This window comes from Notechis scutatus, chromosome 16 (genome assembly GCF_049901735.1).
Source record: "Notechis scutatus isolate UNSWTSFEM ecotype Mainland chromosome 16, rNotScu1.2, whole genome shotgun sequence".
In the NCBI taxonomy this organism is placed as follows: domain Eukaryota; kingdom Metazoa; phylum Chordata; class Lepidosauria; order Squamata; family Elapidae; genus Notechis; species Notechis scutatus.
The window spans coordinates 3,097,226-3,118,240 of NC_142024.1; the positions used below are offsets into that span (position 1 = coordinate 3,097,226).

Sequence of the window (21,015 nt, forward strand, 5' to 3'; positions counted from 1 at the left end):
ACCCACCTATCTAACCTATCAATCTATCCATCCATTCCTCCCTCCACCTATCTGAGATTGGACTGCCATGTGTCAGAAATGGCGTAGGGTTTCCTGCTTGGAGGGGGGGTTGGACTAGATGACCTACAAGGTCCCTTCCAACTCTGATTATCTGTTATCCGTATCTCTTCTTAGACTCTTCTGCCCATCCCTGTGAGAATGGATGCACATTATTCGTACGTTAGACATCTCTGTACACATAGACACCTGTATGCGCATGTATGTATACGTGGCTTGTAGGTATATGTGTGTGTGTATATGCGTAACATGTATGTCTAGGGCAGCGTACTGTATTAATGTACACACGTCTATAGAAACACACACAATTCTTATGCCTAGACGGCTTGGTATCGAGATCGACAGAGGCTTTATCGACCATCGCCAGCCGTCCCATTCCCCCTTTCCCCACCGCTTCCAAGCCCACCGGGCCACCCTCCCCTCAGGGCGTCGAACGGGGCGGCGGGGATCTGCCTGAGGAGAAAAAAGCGGAGGCCCGAGGGGCGGGGCCGCCGGCGGGGTTTCCCGGCCGCGGCTGCAGGGGCGGGGCCCGCGCCTGCGCGCCGGCCGGGAACACCCTCCCCTTCTCCTCCCTTTCCCCCCCCACTCCCCCCCCCCAACTCACCCCGCCCGCCTGTTTGCCTGCCTGCCTGCCTGCCTGCCTGCCGCGCCCAGACGAGACGCCGCTGCCTCCTCCTCCTCCTCCTCTTTTTTTTTTTTTCCCCACCCTTCTCGCGGCTGTTCCGGCCTCGTCTTCTTCGTCTTCCCTTCTCCCCCCCTCCCCACCCACTCCGGCCGGGCCAGGGCGCGACGACGACGACGACGACCGTGAGGAGGACTGCGCGCGCGGACTGACAGAACCGGACGGACGGCGACCCCGAACGTGCCCGCCCGAGCGTCTTTTTCCTCCTCAGCGGGGGCTCCCTTCCTCGGTCGTCTTTCTCTCTCCCCTCTCTCTCTCTCACACACGCACAACCCCGCCCGCGCGCACCCCAGCCGTAGTTGCGGTGTGGTTGCTGTGGCCGCCTCCCTCCTTCTTTCCCCGGCGGGGGTCTTGGCCGGGGCGAGCGGCCTCCTCGGCCTCCCGGCCCTGTCCCTCCGGCTCGCCGCCCCTTTCTTCGACGTCGTCGCCCGGCGGCAGGGAAGGAAGGCGGATAAGGCGCCGCCGAGGCGGACGGGGAGAGCCGGGAGAAGGTCGCCCGCGGCCGGGCAGCCGGGCCGGCGGGGGTCGCCCGGGGGCGCCTGAGGAGAAGAAGGAAGAGGAGGAGGAGGAGGAGGAAGAGCTGCGGCCGCCCAGGAAGGTGAGAGCGGGAAAGCGGGTGGGGGGGGGGAGGTTGACATTACCACCCATCCCATAATATCTCTTCCCTTTCCCTCAGCGCAGACCCCAATTCCACCCTCAGGCAGGGGGTCCTTCCTCCCTCCCCTCAGTCCCCCCCCATCCCATAATAAGCCCTTGGCCCCATTCAAGACTCCTCCCCAAGGCTCCCTTTAGCCCCTGGCCCCCCTGGAAATCCCATAATAATCTCCCAGCCTCAAAACGTTAGGCCATTTTGCCCCCCTCCTCCCAAATTCAAGCCCCCCTCCTTCCCCCCCCAAAATTGGACCCCAATGAACCCCCTTTTTCCCTCATTGAATCCCAGGCACTGCATCTCTGCCCCCAACCCCCTGTCAATTGCTTTCTGGAAATAATAATGATAATAATAATAATAATATTCCAGAGTTGTTTATTTATTGTTTCCCTCTGGTTTCAATCCGCCTCTCTCCCCCCTCTCCCCCAAAGCCCCTCACATAGAAATTGCAAGCTGGATTAATTTCAATTAATTCAATTATTTTCCCTCTTTTTCTCCAAAAGGCAACTCCCCCTCCCACACACACACACACAAAAAACCCCTAAACCGATGCTTGGGTCAGCTTAGCATCATTCTAGGTTTATATTCAATTGTAATATATTTAATATATCTGATGCTAATCTATGGACTAAAGCATGGAAGAGAGAGAGAGAGAGAGATGGATATGGATGATAGATAGATAGACAGACTACTAAAGAATGGAGTGTGTGTGTGTATATATATATATATATATATAGAGAGAGAGAGAGATAGATATAGAGAGAGAGAGAGAGAGAGAGAGAATATTATGTATGCATGTATGCATGTATGTATGTATGTATATATATATGGATATATATGGACTAAATATATGGACTAAAGGGGGGACTGATCCCATCACTGCCTCCACTAGATCTGATCAAGACCTACAACTAGGGACCCCTTTCCTCCTCCCCATCTTTTGCACCCCTCTCCTCCCAAGACAATCCACCCTAATTCATCATTTCTTGATTTTTAAGGGACTTCAGTCTGCTCCTCTTCCATCACGATGCCTGCTCTTTGATTTTTTTATTATTTTTTTGGCCTAATCTTTCTGGAGAGGGCGTCTCCTTATGGAAATCCACCAATCCTCCCCCCTCCCCCCCACTTCCATTTTAGCCAAATCATGCTCCCCTACTTTTATTTTTATTTTTTTAAAAAAAGCGAGGTGATACCCAGGCTCCCTTCTCCTTCAGGCCCACCTCCCCTTCCCATCTTTCGCTTTTCCCCACCCTGAGATATTGTCTTCTTTCATTTTTATTCTCTCTCTCTTCCTTTTTTTTTTTTTTTTTTAAGAAAAAGCCTCCCTCCCTCCCTCCCTGGGTGACTAAAATGTTCTTCCTTTTCTCTTCTCCTTCACCCCTCCTTTCCTGTTTTCCCCTCTTCTCTGCTGCCACCATGTCTTTCCCTCCCTTCTTCCTCTGGCCATTTTTTCTCTCCCCCCCTTCTCTGCTACTTCTGCTTTCCTTTCCTTTTCAAATCCTCTCCCCCCACAACAGACAACCAACCGCTGCACATCCTTTCTCTAACTAATCCCTCCATTTTGCGCTCTCCTGCCCTAAATCTCAGAATTGTGGTCCTCTCAGATCCCTTCTTTCGGTCTGGGGGGGGGTGGCGGTGGAAAGAAGCCCAACCTTTTTTTCCCCCCCCTCCCCTCCCCAGATTGCTGACATAGGGAAATCAAGAAATCCACACCGCCCCACCGCCCCTTTTTCATTGTCTTCATCACCACCAAACGTCCCACCCATTTTCAGAGCATCAGGGGGGAAAGGCAGCCTTTCCTTGTAGGCAGAGATAGGAGGGGAAGGGAAAGGAGGGAGGGTCTTTTCTGCCCCTGAAAAGGCAGGAAAAGTGGGCAGGAAGAGGTGCCAAACCACAGGGGGAAAAAAAAAGATATGCTTGGAAGAGTATTACATGTATTTGGTATAATAGTGGAAGATTGATTGCTTTGAAAGGAACTGAAAGCAGGGCACAGTTCTAAGTTTTGGCTGAAGGAAGGACTAAAAAAAAATGGAAATTTTGCGGCTTCCTCTCTTCCCATGGTAGGAAAAAATGCTTTGGGGGGGACACAGAAGGGTGAGAGACAGTGTGGGTTTTTTGGGGGGGTTTGCTGTCTGAATTGTGCAATTTTGGCTGTCTTTTTTTAAAAAAATCCTTGTTTAAAGTTGCTTCTCTGTTTTGATAGGCATTGTGTAATTATTTTTGCCATCAATGTTTCAGCTCTTTGTGGTTGCTAAGGGGATGCGGAAGGATGGTTTTTTTTTTTTTTTTTTAAGGCTTTCCTTTTTTAAGTAGCTGTGCAAATTAAGGAAAGTGGCTTTGGGAGGGGTAACAGGGTCTGTTTTGTTTTGTTTTAAAAAAACCTGGGCTTTTTAAAATGGGGGAGGGAGGGAAAAAGACTGGGAGTTTTGCATGGTTTTAAAGAAACTGTAAAACTGAAGGAAAACGGATTTCTTTAGTAAAAGTGCCAAGGAGAAAATGAGAATGATCTACAGCCCCGTTCCAGGCTGCCCATTTGTCATTTCTGACAATTAGCTAAAAATTTAATGTGTGTGATCTTTTCTCACAATCTCTTTATGTAAAAGATGACGACTCCTGGGCTTGCCTTTTTGCTGCTTTAGACATTGCAATTTTTTTTTTTTTAAAAAAAGGCCTTCCTGAAAAAAAATGGGGAGCCAGCAGGTGGCTGGCGGCTTTTTGGAATCCGGAGATGGGAAGGAAACCTAGAAGCACCCCCCAAATCGAACCCCCAAATCCTTTAAAAAAAAATAAATCTGGGTCTTTTGGGTGTGCAACCAGAAAGCAGGCTGTGGCACTTTTTGTGATGCTTTCCTGACCAGCCCAAGCTTGTAAATAAACCTCTGTTGCTGCCTTTAAAAAAAAAAAAAAAAGAACATGCAGACAAAACCGATCTCATCTTAGCCTGCCCTTTCCTTTCTGTGATTTAATTTTATTTTTTTTCAGAGGAAGAATTGAACAATGTTTTGGTCACTGCACATCAGGAAGAGTGTGCTTTACATGCCCTCACCAAGGGTTTTTTTTTCCCCTTCCCTTTTTTTCTTTTTATTTTCTGGAAATGAATGGATGTTTTGTGCTTGAAACCTGGGGGGGAGACTGCAACAAGATGGCGTTTGCAGGAAACATCTCTCTGCGTTTTGCAACTACCCGGCATCACTCACTGCTTTTTCGCCAAGCTTCAATCTCGCAGCTGGAGAGATCTTTCTTTGACTTTGATTTCCCTTCCCCCATCATTGACAGATAGTGCTTTGAAGGGGAATTGACAAATGTTCTTGTTTGGTTTGGTTTTTTTTTTTTTAAAAAACCTTTCATTTCCTCCCCCCCCCTCCCCACTTTTCTATTAGGGTGGAGCAGTTGACTAAAATTGTTACAAACTGGATAACAGATCAAAGAGGGCAGGAAGATTAGACTTTAAGTATCCCTTTACAAAAAGGTTCTAATTATTTCTTTTGTAAAGGTTAGCTCCGCTTTGTGTAAGCATTTTTTTTTTAATGGTAGAATTTGTACATCTGTTAAAAAAAAAAAAACTTGAATTTTTGCCCTTTGTCAGTTTCTGTTAAACAGCAGTTTAGCTGAAATTATTTGATAAAGTAAAATATCGGTAGCTAAAAATCTTGTTTTGGTCACTTTTCCCAAATCATATTTGATCTGTTGCTTTATTGGAAAAGCATTGAATTCAGTGGGCCTTATCAGTTTAAAATAAAGCCCAAATTCGTATTATTGAACTTAAGTGTGGACAACAGAGTTTAAACAAAAAATTATTCTGAGATATTCTGCATTTTTTCCTTACAGTTTAACTGATAATTGGGTTTATACTGTTGCTCTGAATACTTTGGAAGTATGACAGTTGGCATGAAATTGATACTCTTAATTAAAAATACAACTATTACAATTGTATGGGGTGGATTCCCAGCCTATATCTGAACACTCATTAAGACAAAATAAATGTTTATTTAAATCCTGAACTTTTAATAATGCTGTAGCCAAAATACTGATCAATCAGCAAAGGCAAAAGTCATCCAATTGAAACAATATAAACAAAAGCAATGGGAATTTTTTTAAAAGAAGGCTTAAAATAATCGAGCATTTCTGGAATAATTTAGATATGGTTGAATATTTATTTTATTGTACTTTGATTTCCTGTTTAAATATGAAACAGACCTGTGTTAACACAGCTTTTAATGACATAAACCATTTTCAAGTTTGGTTAACCAAATATTTTACCATAGGTTTTAAAACGTGGACCAGTAGGAGAAAAGAATTATTAGATTAAAAACTCCTTTTGTTAAATTTGAGTTTGGAATCAGGTTTACTTTTCGGGGCCTCTTTCTCTCTTTTCCTCTTCAGTTCTTTGTGATTAAGGTGCACTTTGCATTGTCAGTAAATACAATGTCTTCGTATTTTCTGTCTTCCTGGTTTTTGCCATGTAGGCCCAGGCACAACCTAACGTGAAGCTTTGTAGGTCCCAGATGTTGTGTACTGTAGACTTTCTTCCTATTTATTTTTGTAGCTGTTTGGTCAGCTTGCAGCAAGCACTGTCCAACATTACAATTGTGTACAATTGCCTGTGTTAAAAATCTAAAATCAACGATGGTTTGTATCAGAACGTTGTCCCTGTAACCTAATGGATCCAAATTGTGCTAGATAAAAAGGAAAGCAAGAGTGTGAGTTGGGTACAGGGTTTCTTTTGGGGGTGGGGGGACTAAATCAACAATAAATAGGCTGTGGTGTTTATTCTGCAGGCAGTTCTTCCCTTTACGGGTGACAGCTGACCGTTAGCAACCAGCTTTGTGAAACACCAGGAAGTTAGTTCCTCATTGCATGAATAGCAAATGTCTCCAGAAAATGCAATTTTTCAAACTGTGACTAACTTTTTGAGGGATCTAGAACTTGGGTTTTGAAAATAGCCTGTTCTTGAGATGCCTGATTCTTCTCAATTGGTTTCATTAATGCAATTGGTTTCATTAATAATGTGTCCCCCCTCCCAATTTCTGTTTCTCTCTTGTGAGAACATTTTTGGCCAAATAATCACGCTTCTCCAAAGCCCTGTAGATTTCCTTGCCTGTCTCTTTCAATTGGCTCAGATTTCAGTCCCTGAATAGGATTAAATTCTTACTGTCCATGGATTTTGGCTTTGCTTTAATGGATTGGTAATTGATATTCTCAATTTTAACATCCAGATGTAGCTGTGTGGAATTCTGGGTTGTTTTCAGAGGACTGATAATGCTGGCTTGGTGGGGGGGGAAGAGAATGGATAATTTGGGATAGCAGAGTTATGATTTTTCCAAGGGGGGCAGAATCCTCCATATTATTCAGTCCACCAGTAAGTAAAAGGGATAATGGGAATTAAAGAGGCATGTGCTTCAGACCCATTATCTTGAGAACATTTTGAAACAACTTCAGAGCTGCTGGCTTTTAATATTTTGAGTGTTGAGTTGTTTTTATGTGGGTACTACTGAAGTGATTATTATAAGTGGATTCTAAATAGAAGGGCAGTAGGCAACGAGGAGGGAAGGGAGGGAATGAAGGAGAAGGAAGGAAGGAAAAGAAGGAAAGGAGAGAAAGCAAGGAAAGAAGGAGAAAGGAAAGGGGAAAGGGAGGGAGAGAGGAAGGAAGGAATGAAGGGAATAAGGAAAATGGGGAGAAAAATGATAGAGGCAGACAGGAAGGAAAATAAATGTGTGGTGTTTCAGGAGGAGCTTTGTTGAAAGACAAATACCCAAATGAATTCCTTGGATGATAAAAGATCAAAATCATGACTGGCCCAAAGGGTAGCCTACAGTTATAAATAAGAAAAGCCTCCTATTAGAAGAGAATATCTGACTAGAGATTAAGAGAAGGGAAACGAAACTGCTGTTGGATTTTATTTTCCTTAGGTTGAAGGCCTGGCCAGCATCATAGCATCATATAAGCTTCAAGCCTGACTCTGTCATGGTGGCCCAAATCCTGGTGAGGATTGTCTAGGGCTAGGCTGGTGTTTCTCAACCCCTGCCCACTTGAAGACATGTGGGACTTCAACTCCCAGAATTCCCCAGGGCCAGGGAATTCTGGGAGTCGGAAGCCCCACATGTCTTCCAGGGGCTAAAAGATCGAGAAACACAAGAGGAGCTTCTTCTCGAACAGCAGCTGTGGCTCGATCCGCGCTGGGAAACTGGACACGAAGTAATAACACGACGATGACAGCATTTGCCGTTTCGTCTGGGTAGGCTGAGCTCATGATTTCCTGGCTTCTTGGAATCACTGCTCTTTTTTGAAAGGAAGCAAAGATCGTTCTGTCCGGCTGCAGAGAAGAAGAAGAGGCGTGGATTGAGAGTCTCTTTTGTCTTTTTTTTTTTTTTAAAGCAACTGATCATTTGGCATTCCAACACACACACACACACACAGACACAAACACACACAAACATCCCTCTAGTAAAATCCCCCTCTCGTTTTCCTTTGTTGGCCAGCTAGCAATTTAGTATTTTTTTTTGAAGAAGTAAGCTAGGGAAATAACTAACTTGGGAGTCTTCCCTGCTGTGAAATTCGAGGCCAGGGAATTCTGGCGATTGAAGTCCATGCACCTTCAAGCTGCCATGATTGAGAAACCGCCAGGAAAATCATTCCAATTTCTAGGGCAGCATTTATAGATAGTTGTTTGGTCATTTAAGCCTCATTGATGGAGGTCTTGTACAGGTGGGTCCTTGACAACAACAGTTCGCTTAATGACCATTCAAAATTAAGACGACACTGGAGAAAAGTGACTTATGACCGTTTTTCACACTTAACGACTGTTGCAGCTTCCCAATGGTCATGTGATCAAAATTCAGACGCTTGGCAACTGGCTCCTATTTATGACGGTTGCAATGTCTCGGGGTCCCATGATCACCTTTGGTGACTTTCTTATAAGCAAAGTCAACAGGAAACAAGGTTCACTTAACAGTTGTGTTATTAATTTAACAAGTGCAGTGATTAACTTTCCAACTGTGACAAGAAAAGCCTTAAAATGGGGCAAATTCACTTAAGCATTTTTGCAAAATCAATTATGGCCGTAAGCTGCTTGGCCTACCAGTTGAAGACAATGTCCTATTGGCAGCAGGGGGGAAAAATGGGTTTTGACTCTAGATAATTAAACAACTCAGTAATGCAATCATTTTTAAAAGGAAAAAAAAAAAGATGCAGAAGCTGTAGAAACAAGAACAACATACATCAGGGGCATCCTCAGGATGGTATCCCAAAATTGGAAGATGGTAGCTGCGATGGTATGAGTGAAGCTCCACCCACTTTTTATATGCAATACCCATAAAAATAGACAGAGTTTAGATTACATTTCCTTGACCCGAATCTTGAATTTTTGCGCCATGCCTTCCAGGCAACCTTGCCAAAGAAGCACTGATTTGCTGCTAATTTTGCAGTTCGTGGCATTACTTCCATAAGATGTTCTTACAGGCAGGAGCAAAAGACAATATTGACAAAATGTGTGTTAATGAGAAAATGCATATCAAGATAAGACTTGTAAGCTGATCCCCTTATCAACTGATCTGAAACTGCTGCTGCTGGCTTGAAGGCACTTTATATGAAAAGACGAGTTTATATTTTCTCTACCTTGGGTTGTGCAATTTTTGGTTTTCCAATTTGCCCCCACCCCCGTGTGAGGTTTAGAGAGGTTAGGTGGGAAATTCAGATTTTATTCCCCCCCAGCAGTCAGCAAGGAAGTAATATCTCTTTGTCATGTCGGAAGAACATCAACTTTTGATACCCGTTTTTTTTTTAGAATGGGTTTTTTTTTAAAAAAAATGCTTTTGCCTGGGTCTTAAACTTGAGCGAGGATTATAGAACTGTCCATCAGGGAGGAAGGGGAAAGCATCTGCTTTGAAACCTGGCAAAAGTGGCTGGTGTATCTTGAACTGAAAGTGTGTCAGCCTTTTGATAAAAAGTGAGTTGGGCTACCAAGTTAACCTATGCAAGTTGAGGCATATTTGTCTTTAGCTGGCTTAAAGTCAGCATTCTTTGGCCAAATGGATGTTTGGTGCCAGAGGAATAGAGATTTCAGTTTTCCCCATGATATTTTCCCCATCTTTTGTAAATTTCAATTGATAATCTGGAGAAAAGAAAAGATTGTCTAGAATTTGGACACAGAGAAGGTCAGATATGAATGTTTAGATAAATATCAGATTTTTCCCTCTCCTGAAATAAGAATTTGTTGTTACTGTTGTTACTATTATAAGTCAGCTCCCTCAAATATACAAATTAGCAAAAACACCATTCCTGGGATTAATTTCCTTTTTCACTTTTGCCCATCATCTAGGATGCTAAAATTATGCAAACTACCTTGGGCATGTGTGTGTTCATCTCTATGCACTCATCACTTAATATTGCATGGATCGGCTGTGTAATGGGAAACATCTTTATGTAGACACCAGCTATTGGTTGCTAGCTCAGCATTGCTTGTTCTGATTGGTTACAGTTCTCTTGGGATTTTTAAATAGGATACTTTCTTGATGTTGCTTGGAAATACCAAGATATTCTCTGGGGTATTTCTCTAGACAGAGAAAGTGATCTCTAGATAACAAATACTATAATCTATCCTTCAGGTTATTATTAAGAAGGCTCAGGCTCCTTAAATAAGTGACTCTTGTGATACATGAAGAAAATGGAAATTATAACTATGAATCCAGGAAGATGATTAAGGGTTGATGAACTCATCAAGAAACTATGTATTGATGGAAGATGTTGGGACTTGGGATGTTTTAAAGTCTTTCTTTACCAGTTTGATAACAGGTTGTATGGGAAGGTAATTTTTTTTCAATGTGAAAAATGATGGATAACATCTGCCACAGGTTTGCTTATAGCACAGCTGTCCTGCCATCTATAAATATGGAATCATTAAAAGAATAGAGGTGATTTGGGCCTCTTCTTACAGAGTAATTAGAATATAAGATGATATACAGAAACTGGAGAACATAATTGTAATTGACAACTGATATCAGGAGGTGTTGGGGCAAAGATCAATCTTGTGTTTAATTTTTATAGGCAAAATATCTCTTATTCTAAGTGTTAAGTGCAGGTTATTAAGTCCTGGCTTTATTATTATGACAGCTTATCAGTTCTAATTTTAATTATTTGTGAAATCTGCACTCCGTCTTTTGAGGAGGAGATCTTTACAGTTTATAATTTTATCGAAAAAATTGATTCCCCCCCCTCAGATTCTTAAAATGTCAAATTGGGGTGTTTGAAACTCCCACAGCATCCCAAATCCCAATTATGATTGTTAACATTTTAGACATTTTACTGGACAATGGGGGGAAGGGAAATTAAATGAATTATTTTAAATGAATAGAAACAATCTAAATGGCTAATTCGTCCACCAGATGGGACTCTCTAAGTAATAAATGCTTGTTCAAATATTTAAAAAGGAGATAAATTCTTCATACCCTTGTATAGTGGACTAACAATGGGTGTCCTCCCAGCTTCATATTTTTGTGTATGTGTGTGTGAAATTGTAAGTGCATGTATCATATTTTCCCTGCCCTATTTTCAAAAGGAAAGCTGTAACATTCATAAGAACATATGAACCAATGCAAAAGGAATTTGTTTCCCAGAGTAAAGTTAACATGTGAAATAAATTATATTTAAAAGGTAAGCGCTTGATGTGAACCAATAGGAATCCCTTTTGAGGACACCTCTAACAGTGACTGAATCAACAGGCGTATCTGTGAAATTTAAAATCACTCCTCCTGCCAATGCTACACAATTATGTTGACATTGCCAATCAGACTGTTCCTTTTTCTAAAAAAATAATAATAATTGGGATCTTGTAAAATAAGTGCTGTCAAATCTTCCAACCTTGTGTTATGTTTAAGTTCCTGGGGGAAATAAATAGCAGATTTTAACCCTTGTTTGGCTTTCTTTAAGGAACTGTAGAGCCTCCAAAACTTGAGATTAGTAATTCTTGGGAATTTCAATCTAGTGCCTGCCATCTTTTTTTTTTTTTTGCTCATTGTTAATTCCAGTTCAATTTTCATAGCATCAGTTGCTGATAAACTACCTTTCTGTGTGGAAAATAATTTTACTCTTTTAGAACCCGAGTGACACAATATAAAGTAACCGTGTTTCTCCTCCCTTCAACGAAAGACGTTCATTGCTAATCAAAAGCAAGGAAATGGTGTTTGTATCATAGAATTTTAAGGAGGGGCCTTTTTAAGTCTTGGTGGCCAACTCCACGAAGGAGTCCGGATTAAAATATCCCCGACAGATGGAGGTTTTTCTGGAGGTCTTCCAGGGAATGGGGGATCAACCATCTCCCTTGGATCTTCAGACATTATTTAATTTTAGGATGTAAGAAGTGGATAGTTTCCCACTTAAATTGGGTAGGGGACAATGGTCCCTTTCTGATTGGTGGACTACAACTCCCAGAATTCCGATCATAAAAGGGCCATCATCCCCCCCCCCAACTTAAGTCTAGCACCCTCAAAGCCAAGTTGGTTCTGCTTTCACGTGCTCACATGTGCACACTTAACACAGAAGCCTTTTACATGACAGGAAGCTGAGAGTCGGGAACACCTGCTCTAAACAGGAAGTGGTTTGCAGAGTTTGCCAGATAGGCCATGCCAAGCTTTCCTTCCTTTCCCTAATCTCGGTTAGGTTGAAAAAAAAACCCTTCTTCCTAACCTGGACCATTGAATCTGGCCAAGGATGCAGCACATAAGACCTTCAGTAGCAGGGTAGGGCAACTGGTTGTTAGCCCCCTAATTTGGATTTGTCTTGGATGATGCAAATGGGTTTCACGCAAAGATTAGAGTGGGGTCCTGAGCTCATTGCATAATGGGGCTTCCATGTTTTGTTCTGTGGGGCTCTTGGTGCTTTCTGACCTGGGTTGTTTTCTTGGAGATGTTTTGTTACCCTAGCTACTAACACTGATGATGAAACATCTGCAAGGAAACAACCAAGGTCAGAGAACACCAGGTAGCTCACAATCCATTTCTGCCTCTTCCTCCTCCCTTCCTCCTCTTCCTCCTCGCACTGATGGTGTTGCCTAGTTGGGTAATGAAATGTCTGCAAGAAAACAACCAAGCTCAGAGGGAGCATGAAGGGCTCAGTCCTGAGCTACAGATAATTCTATGCTTTATCCTGTTTATATGACCCCGATGCTTTGGGATGAGTTTGGAGGAGTAAAACTGAGTAGGAATCCTTGAACAACCAGAGGATTTTCAGATTCACAGTTTCACATTCTCATCGAACTCTGGATTAAACCTTCAAGGAAAGCCAACCTGAAATAAGAAAACTGGCTTCTCTTAAGAGCACGGGTTTAATCCATTAGGGGGGCTTTTTAATCTGTCTCCCCCGCCCGCCCCCCCCCTGCACAAATGTTACCCAACTGCCTTTCATGAGTTGCACACAGTGCGTTAATAGAAGGGTGAAGCTCAGCTTTTCAACTCCGCATTGTGTAAACCTCTCCCTTCCCCGCGCCTTGCCCCTTCCTTCCAAAATACTTCCACCAGTTGCATAAACACAGGATGTTTCATTTCTTACAAGAACAGGGCCATTCCCATAAATGGTGAGCCTCCTGGCTGTGCAGTCTGGTTCACCTCTTCAGAGGCTCCAGAAAATTCCCTCTTAAAGCAAATGAGGGTGGAGGAGTGTTTGCGCCTGCATTTCTCCTACTCGCTGGGGCGAAAGGGGGATTTCCTTTTGCAGTGAAGAGAAAGGTATCTTCGATTGACTGAAGAGGTGAAGTGTTGTCTTCCAGGTTCAGGACTTGGCCATTCAATGGCCAGGTTACCTTCTCTAGTTTTCTTTCCACCTTTGACCGTGGATGTTTCTCTCTCGGTAACCCTCCGAGGAAGAGATTGTTAAAAAGGTAGGCCTTCAAAGGAGATCCGAAATTCTTCTAGGATCCATCTTTCTTTAGAGATCCGTAGAGTAGTCCAAATAATTTTCATGACTTCTCACTTTAGCGTTTTATGACACAAAAACATCTTCCCAACCTCATGGTCTCTTTTCACCAGGAGCATTTCACCCCAGATGGATGACGCACAGGAGGGGAAGTTACACGTACTTCAACTTCCTCTCTCATACGCCCATTTCGTTTCAAAATGGCGGGCATCTTCGATGGCATCGTTGGGACTACATCTGAAACGTTACTTCAGTTTCCAAATGTTATTAAGGGCCCTTTTAGTGACAGTCGTATGCGAGCTGTGCTTACAAAGCCACTTGGTACAATGGAGTTGAGTAGATAAAACACACACAACTGATGAAGTTGTTTGCAGTTGGTACTCTCTTTCTGTTGCTTTAATGTCCATATGTTCTTGTCCACCAAATATTTTATAAAAGAAAAGAAAAGTGAAATCCAGTGTGTACGTCTCCCTGCCTGGATGACTGTACTATATTTTGAACAAAATTTGGGGGTTCCCTTGATTCCCCTCTTCTTTCAGCATAAAAAGAGATCGAAGTGCAGTCTTCTAACAGGAACAATACTCACCTGGTCTTGGGTTCAATGACAATGAACATTGTGTTTATCCTCCAAACGAGTGGCCACAAATGTGTCTTACTAAAAGGCTAAATGGCCTTGATATCACACATTATTGGTGTTTATGGGACCAAACGATCATTAAATCTGGAGACAGACAGTCTGACATTCAGGAAATGAGACTTGAAAGGGGAGTGGGATGAAGCTAAACCTGGGGAAGTTATTGTGTGTCACCCCCTGAATATTAATAAAAGATGGCTGGCATCCACAGTTATAGCTTTGCTCTGAAACCAATGCAGGTAGAGAATGAATGAAATATATATAGATTTTCCTCCATGCTTGCTACACGATCAACTAGCTGTTGGGCCACATCTGGGAGCCAAGGTGGTTGATCTAAGCAGTTTTATTCCACATTGCGTCCACTTATTTATTTTTTGAGTCTTTCTGCGCAGTTCCTTTTTTTAAAATAAAAATAAAAATTAATGAAGTGTATTGCTTTTGGCATTTGCTTCCCGGCCTCGTGATGTTCTTAGCTGATAAAATGGTTCTTTCAGGACACCTCTCTGTAGAGAATGCCTTCCGAAACCCCAAACGTTATATCAGTGGTTTCTAACCAGCCCTTTTTCACTGTACAAATTAAATGGTAAGGACGCTTCTACAGTTTTAGCCTTTCGATCCAGCTTCCTATTTCTCAGCTGGATTCCTGTTTTCTTGTACATTTTAGGCCCCTCGGTGCAGAAGCGTTTGTTTTAAATGATGATGCAAGAGATGCAAGAGGCAGTTTTTCTGTGCGTTTAGTGGCTTTGTTCTTCTGTATTCTCTACAGATGTCTCCAGCCTGGTATTTGTAACACTCATTTATGAATTGCTTAGAATGACATAGAATCCTAGAGCTGGGAGGACCCCTGAAGGTCTTCTAGTTCAACCCCCCCTTATACCATCCCGGACAAATGGTTCTTCTCTGGAAAACCTCCCGCGATGGAGCCACCCACATTATGGGTTCTTAGGAGAAGCCACGAAGGCCAAGGAATCGGGAAGAGATAGTTGGGGAAAGTGAGATGCCTCTTTGGTGGCAACACCAAAATACCAGAGTTGGAAGGCACCTTGGAGGTCTTGTAGTCCAACCCCCTGCTCCAGCAGGACTATACCATTTCAGTCAGGTGGCTGACCAGTCTCTTCTTGGGAGCCTCTTGGAAGCAACTTCTGAAGGCAAGCCATTCCACTGATTCATTGTTCCAACTTTCGGGAAATTTCTCCTCCTTTCTAGGTTGGTTCTGTCCTTTGATCAGTTTCCATCCTTTGCTTCTTCTCCTGCCTTTGGAGAGTAGGTTGACACACTCACACCCTCCCTCTTCTTTGTGGCAGCTTTGCGTTAGACCAGACGTAGGAGAACGTTAGCACCGAAACGATGCAAGCTTGTTTTCCTTTCTGAAAAGGAGAGTGATGCACTTTTGATCGGATCATGGTAACCGTGTGTGTTGAAAGTGAGTGGCAGAAGGTGGGAGAAAATCCAAGCCACGCGACGTGGTCTTCTCCGTGGCACAGAAAAAGACTTGGGTGAATGCGGTGTGGTCTGAAACTGTACAAGCTTCAAGGGTGTGGCTTCCTTTTTGTTCTGATTACTAATGAAAACTGGAAAGGAATTGTGAGTTGTTGTTTTTTCTGTGTTAATTTCATGCCGGCATCCTTCCTCTGGTTTTATTTTTTTTTAAAAAAAAAACCTTGCAACCGGGTAACCAAGAAAAAAAAAAGTGTTTATTTTTACAACAATAAGTGGGTTAGCGAAGGTTTGTGTTATTCAAATGCTTAGTCATTGCTTTACTGTTGGAAATAATGCTATTTTATCTGTTCCATTCCCTTGCCCATTTGCCATGCCTCAAACACATTATTGCTTTTATCCATTCTAGTTGTCATGCTGTTAATCAGTCCAACAACCAATAAAACAACCTAAAGAAGCTAGCACAGAGTGGTTAAAAAGCTGCAGACTACTGTTTAGGGATGTGCAATCTTTTCTGTACATTCTGTGTGTGCAGCATGACATAACATACAATTCGAGCAACAATCACGTCCCTTGTTTGCTTTAAAATGATTAAAAGCCGAGGAACTATAACTGCTAATAACATGAGCTGGAAAAGCCCTTATGCAGATCTTACCCTAATAAACTACATATTTCAGATACATCACTCCAACCCTGACACTAATTTACTCCACAGGGCTGCAAAACGAATAGAAGGAGCCTTGGACAGAGTGAAAAAACAACAGAAATGCTAATTCTGTGTCTGTTTCTAAACAGACACTTTTTGTGTTCTTTTCTAGGCAAGCAGGCAGTAGTCGACTTAGCCAATGGTGGGCTAAAATTTGACTCCCTTCACAGGGCTTTAGTATCATTGCAACCAGATTCAATTCAGATTGGCCATTTTTAATTTTAGACTGTATTTTACTCCAATTTCATTTTAGATCATACTTCATTCCAATATCATTTTAAATTGTATTTTACTCCAATTCCATTTTAAATTGCTTTTATTGAATTTTAGTAATAATTCGTTTCTGGAAGTCTGCATTTTGGTATGGCCCAAGGGCTAACCAATAAATAAAGATACAGAATTCAGATTTGCCTTTGATTGAAGAAATTCTTCTTTCTCCCTGAGCTCTCAATAACATTACCTGATTTCTGAAACCTTCATTTTTATTTTTTTTAAGTATTTGACTTAATTTGCATCCTATGACAACAGTTATTCAGGAGGGCTTGATAAAGCTAGATTTTTTAAATTATTATTAATGGGAAGAAGTAGCAATTCAAGCCGTGCTGGTTTCTAACAGAAAAACACCTGGATTTGTACCAGACACATAAACCACTTTAAGCTTCTGACTGGATGAGCAGGTAGGTATGAAGTGTGACTCTCTGAAAAAGAAAATAAACACATGTGGGGTTATTCACCTGTCTAGGAAGAACTAACGGCTGTTACAGTATCTTGTTTTTCACGCTATTTTTCTCCCTGCCCATGATAAACAAGGAGTGAGGCATTTGGAGTTAATTGGGGAGTTTGCTCACTGGAGGGTTGATGTTGACAAAGAAAAGCTCTGGAGATTAAAGTAATGAACAGTAAGTTCTGCACTTAAGAGTGAATAAATATGTAAGTTAATTTTGCATATATATATATATATATGTGTGTGTGTGTGTGTGTGTGTGTGTGTACGTATATATATGTATGTATATATGTATATATATATATGCATGCAAAATCAACTTTAAAATCCATGAGGAATTTGGTTTAAAGGACTGCACTTTGGAAAAACTTTTTGGACAAGCCAACTAACAGCTAGTTTGCAAAGGACAGGATCTGCTGGAAACTTCCCCAAGGGAAGGATGGCTATGCACCTGGGTGCGTCACAGTTTAGGAGCATGCTAGGCCAACTGGTTGCCTAGATATCTTTGCCTCCAGCATCTCTTGGAAGGGTGCATGTACAGGTCGTCCTCGACTTACAACAGTTCGTTTAGTGACCATTCGAGGTCACAACGGCAGTTGAAAAAACAAAAGTGACCGAGGACCATTTCCCACACTTACGACCATTACTGAGTCGTATTTACAATGGTCGCAGTGTCCCCCGGGGGCACCTGATCCCCTTTGGCCACCTTCGGATGAGCAAAGCCCATGGGGAATCCAGATTTCCTTAGCGGCCATGTGACTAACTTACCAACTGCATTGTTTTTCTTAACTTGTGGCGAGAAAGGTTGTAAAACGGGGCAAAACTCACTTAACAACTGCCTCACTTAACCGCAGGAATTGGAGGCTCGGTTGTGGTCATAAGTCGAGGACCAGCTGTATTCAGGAGAAAGCGTCATTTTAAATAGGCAGCGTGCCACTGCTCTGCCGTAAGTGCAAATTTTATTCAAAAGGAATATAGAATTATCTTTTTTCAGGACTCATCAGCAGGATTGTGTTTTAACCTTCAGGACACTTCGTATTAGAGAGGATTTTCCTTGTCTCATGGATCACGGCGGTTAAACAGGTGCAGGGAAACAACAAAAAAAGGCACCATGTTGGGTCTTGCACTGATGACGTTGCCTAATTGGGTAATGAAACATCTGCGAGAAAACCACCAAGCTCCGAGATTTAAAACATTTAGATTTTTATGATGGCCGCAAAATGGAACGGTGGGATCATCTGAATCAATGGGGACTTTGCTTCCAAGAGGCATATGGAGCCCCCAAAATACCTTCAGATAGCAGAATCCGCTGGTAGATGTATGTCATTTTAAGGCAATAAGCAACACACCAGAGGTTGCCCTGGACTTACGACCACAATCATAAAGTCATCTGTTTCAGTGTCGCTGTAACTTCGGATGGTCACCAAATCTAACTGTTGTAAGCCAAGGTTTACCTGGGCTTATTAAGCTGCCCGGTTTTTACTCTGGTATCGGCTGTCTTCACTCCTCCATTAGGGTTGAAGGGGTAAAACTACCCTGCCGCAGGGCACAGTACGTGTTAGCGGTGTTCTCCAAAAGTGGGGCTGGAATTCTGTTCTCCAAACCGCCTTTTGTAGCAAAGACATCCAGATTTAATTAGGTAAGTGCCAACACCCAATAACTAAAACAACTTCCTCATTCCAGAGTTGAATCAAAACTGTTGCCTTCTACCTGAGTCCTAACATTTGGCAATATCCCATCCTAGGTTATGGGATTATTCCCAACAAAAAGGTGTACAATCCAAGAGCGATGCAGTGGCCTACAGGTGGAGCTCTCGCCTCACAACCAGGAAGCTGTGAGTTCGATCCTAGGTAGAGACAGATATTTCTCTCTCTCTGGATGAGAATGTATCTGCTGATCAAAACTCCGCATTGGTGACAGGAAGGACATCCGGCCACTAAACACCCCGCTCCATTCAGTTGCCCAAGACTCCACCCTGCAAGGGATTAATGGGGTCTTTAAAATGATGAAATGATGAAAAGGTGTACAGTCCAAACTTCAGTGGATTACTTGGAACAAATATAGCCCTTAAGTTGTCTACATTTTCTTTCACCCTGCTTTTCTCCTCCTTTTTTCCTTTACATTCTTCTGAATGCTGCTTTTCGGAGTGCTGTCTTTGGGGGTTATCATTTCTCCTGTTTACCTACTGCAATCCATCCTTCCCCTCTTGTTTTGGATATGCAAAATTGCCAGAGAGCTGCCTTCCACCTTGTCGAAACAAAAACTCCCCCTGCTTTGCAGTGTAAATTCTGGACCATCCTTTAAAAGTCTTCATGGAAAATAGCCTGTGTGGACACCTGTACCTGGGATGTCACTGCTGAAACCTGAAGCTTGCTGGCTGCCTCTGTTGAACTTCAGTTGGACTGTTTCCACGAATCTCTTCCGGATGGAGCAGTTCCTGTCAGCAAGCGAAATCTGAATTAAAACTGGGCGTTCGGAGAGGCCTTGCCTACATGTTTAATACCCAAAAGCGTCCTTCTAACTTGCAGCTGTTTCATCAAATCGTTTGCACTGGAACACTCGGTTCAAACCAGTAATTTGGAGAATTGGATTGTACACAGCAGGCCCTTTCAACACCCTCTGAAAAAAGCAAAAGAATTTAAAAAGTGCTGCTTTGTTCCAAGTCAACTCTTTCTCCTGGGTTTGGGGGAAGAGAAATAATTTCCACAGCTCTTCAAAACTTCAATATTGAAGTGAAAGTTGAACGCTTTTGAAAGTCGACTGTGTTTTTTTTTTTCCCCCCATCGCCCTAGAAGATGAGAGGGAATAAATACTGCACCGTTGCTAATGTACTTATTTTGTGAGATGGTGTTAAGGAGCATTCTAGATTTCTGCTGACAATAATTAATGGACCATAGAAGATACTACTATTCTTCTGGTCGGAAACTGGTTGAGAACAATCAATCAGTGGAACAGCTTGCCTTCAGAAGTTGTGAGTACTCAATCACTGGAGGCTTCTAAGAAGAGATTGGATAGCCATCTGCCTGGAATAGTATAAGGTGTCTTGCTTGAGTAATGGGTTGGGCTAGAAGACCTCCAAGGTCCCTTCCAACTCTGTTATATTGTTCTGTTAATTTTTACAAAATTTGCAATGCATCTATGTGGCCCCTTGAGATGTAAAAGTAAGCTCCCATTCTTCTTAAATACACTATATTATTTTTTAAACATATGCTGTGGTCACAAATGGCATGCTGTCAAAATGCCACTTTGGGATATACTGTATTTTATCTGTCAGATCTTTGGGATAGGTGGATCACCTACAAATTGAATGCACCTTTTGTATCTGGTGGAAGTTTTACAAGTAGTCCTTGACTCAGTTGAGCCCAAAATTTCCATTGCTAAGCTAGACTGCTATTAGACTTGCCTCATTTTAGGACCTGTCTTGCCACAGTCCTTAAGTGAATCACTTGCCGTTAAGTTAGTCACCTGGTTGTTAAGTGAATCTAGTTTCCCTGTTAACTTTGCTTGTCAGAAAGTCACAAAAGGGGACACTGCAACTGTCATAAGTCCATGCCAGTTGCCAAGCATACCGAATTTTGATCACACGATCACGGGGACTCTGCAACAGTAGTCAGGGTAAAAAACAGTCACAGGTCACATTTTCCAGTGCCATTGTAACTTCAAATGGTCACTAAACAAACAGTTGTAAGTTGAGAACTACCTGTAATTTAGTGTTGTTCCGCTGGAATTCTAGATTTGGTTTCAAAATACCAGGGGGCAGTGATAAAAGGTCAGAATTGACTGTAATTTAGTGGATATCTCACTCTCAAGTCACTTGTCCCTGTAAATCTTTTCCTGATATCTGAAGAAAAGAGAAATCTTTGAGTGTTTGGTGTGGGAGGGTCATTTCTTGCAGTCACTTTTTCTTAGCTTTTTTTGCATTGGGGGAGGAAGGAAGAGGAACAGCTTTGTGCCCCCAAAGAGGGGGGAAAAAGGAGCATTCTCTCTTTGGGTCCTTTGTCTCACAACCCAGAAGAAAAGCATTTGAATGAGGCAGAACCCGGGAAGAGTGATCACTCAAGATATGATCTGTCCTGGCAGCTGGAATTTTCCACATGTTGCCAAACCAGTATTAGAGATGACCAAAGTGTTAACATGGCCAGTAACCACCAGTAACCATAGTTTCATCCTTGAGATAACCCATCAAGCGCCAGGGAAATCGGGAGATCTGGGCAGTTCA

General features: G+C 42.5%; 1 protein-coding gene across 4 annotated transcripts in view; it reads left to right on the plus strand.

The window, feature by feature from the left end:
- The first annotated feature begins 583 nt into the window (after nt 1-583).
- Nucleotides 584-21,015, plus strand: part of GNB1 (G protein subunit beta 1) — a 42,860-nt gene continuing 22,428 nt past the window's right edge. For 2 of the 4 annotated variants that reach the window (XM_087944667.1, XM_087944665.1), the window contains exon 1: nt 3,149-3,448. The gene's annotated coding sequence lies outside the window, so the exon portion shown is untranslated. Of the gene's footprint in view, nt 1,338-3,148; nt 3,449-21,015 lie in introns of those variants that run through there. The other 2 variants (XM_087944664.1, XM_087944666.1) reach the window with 2 other exon arrangements.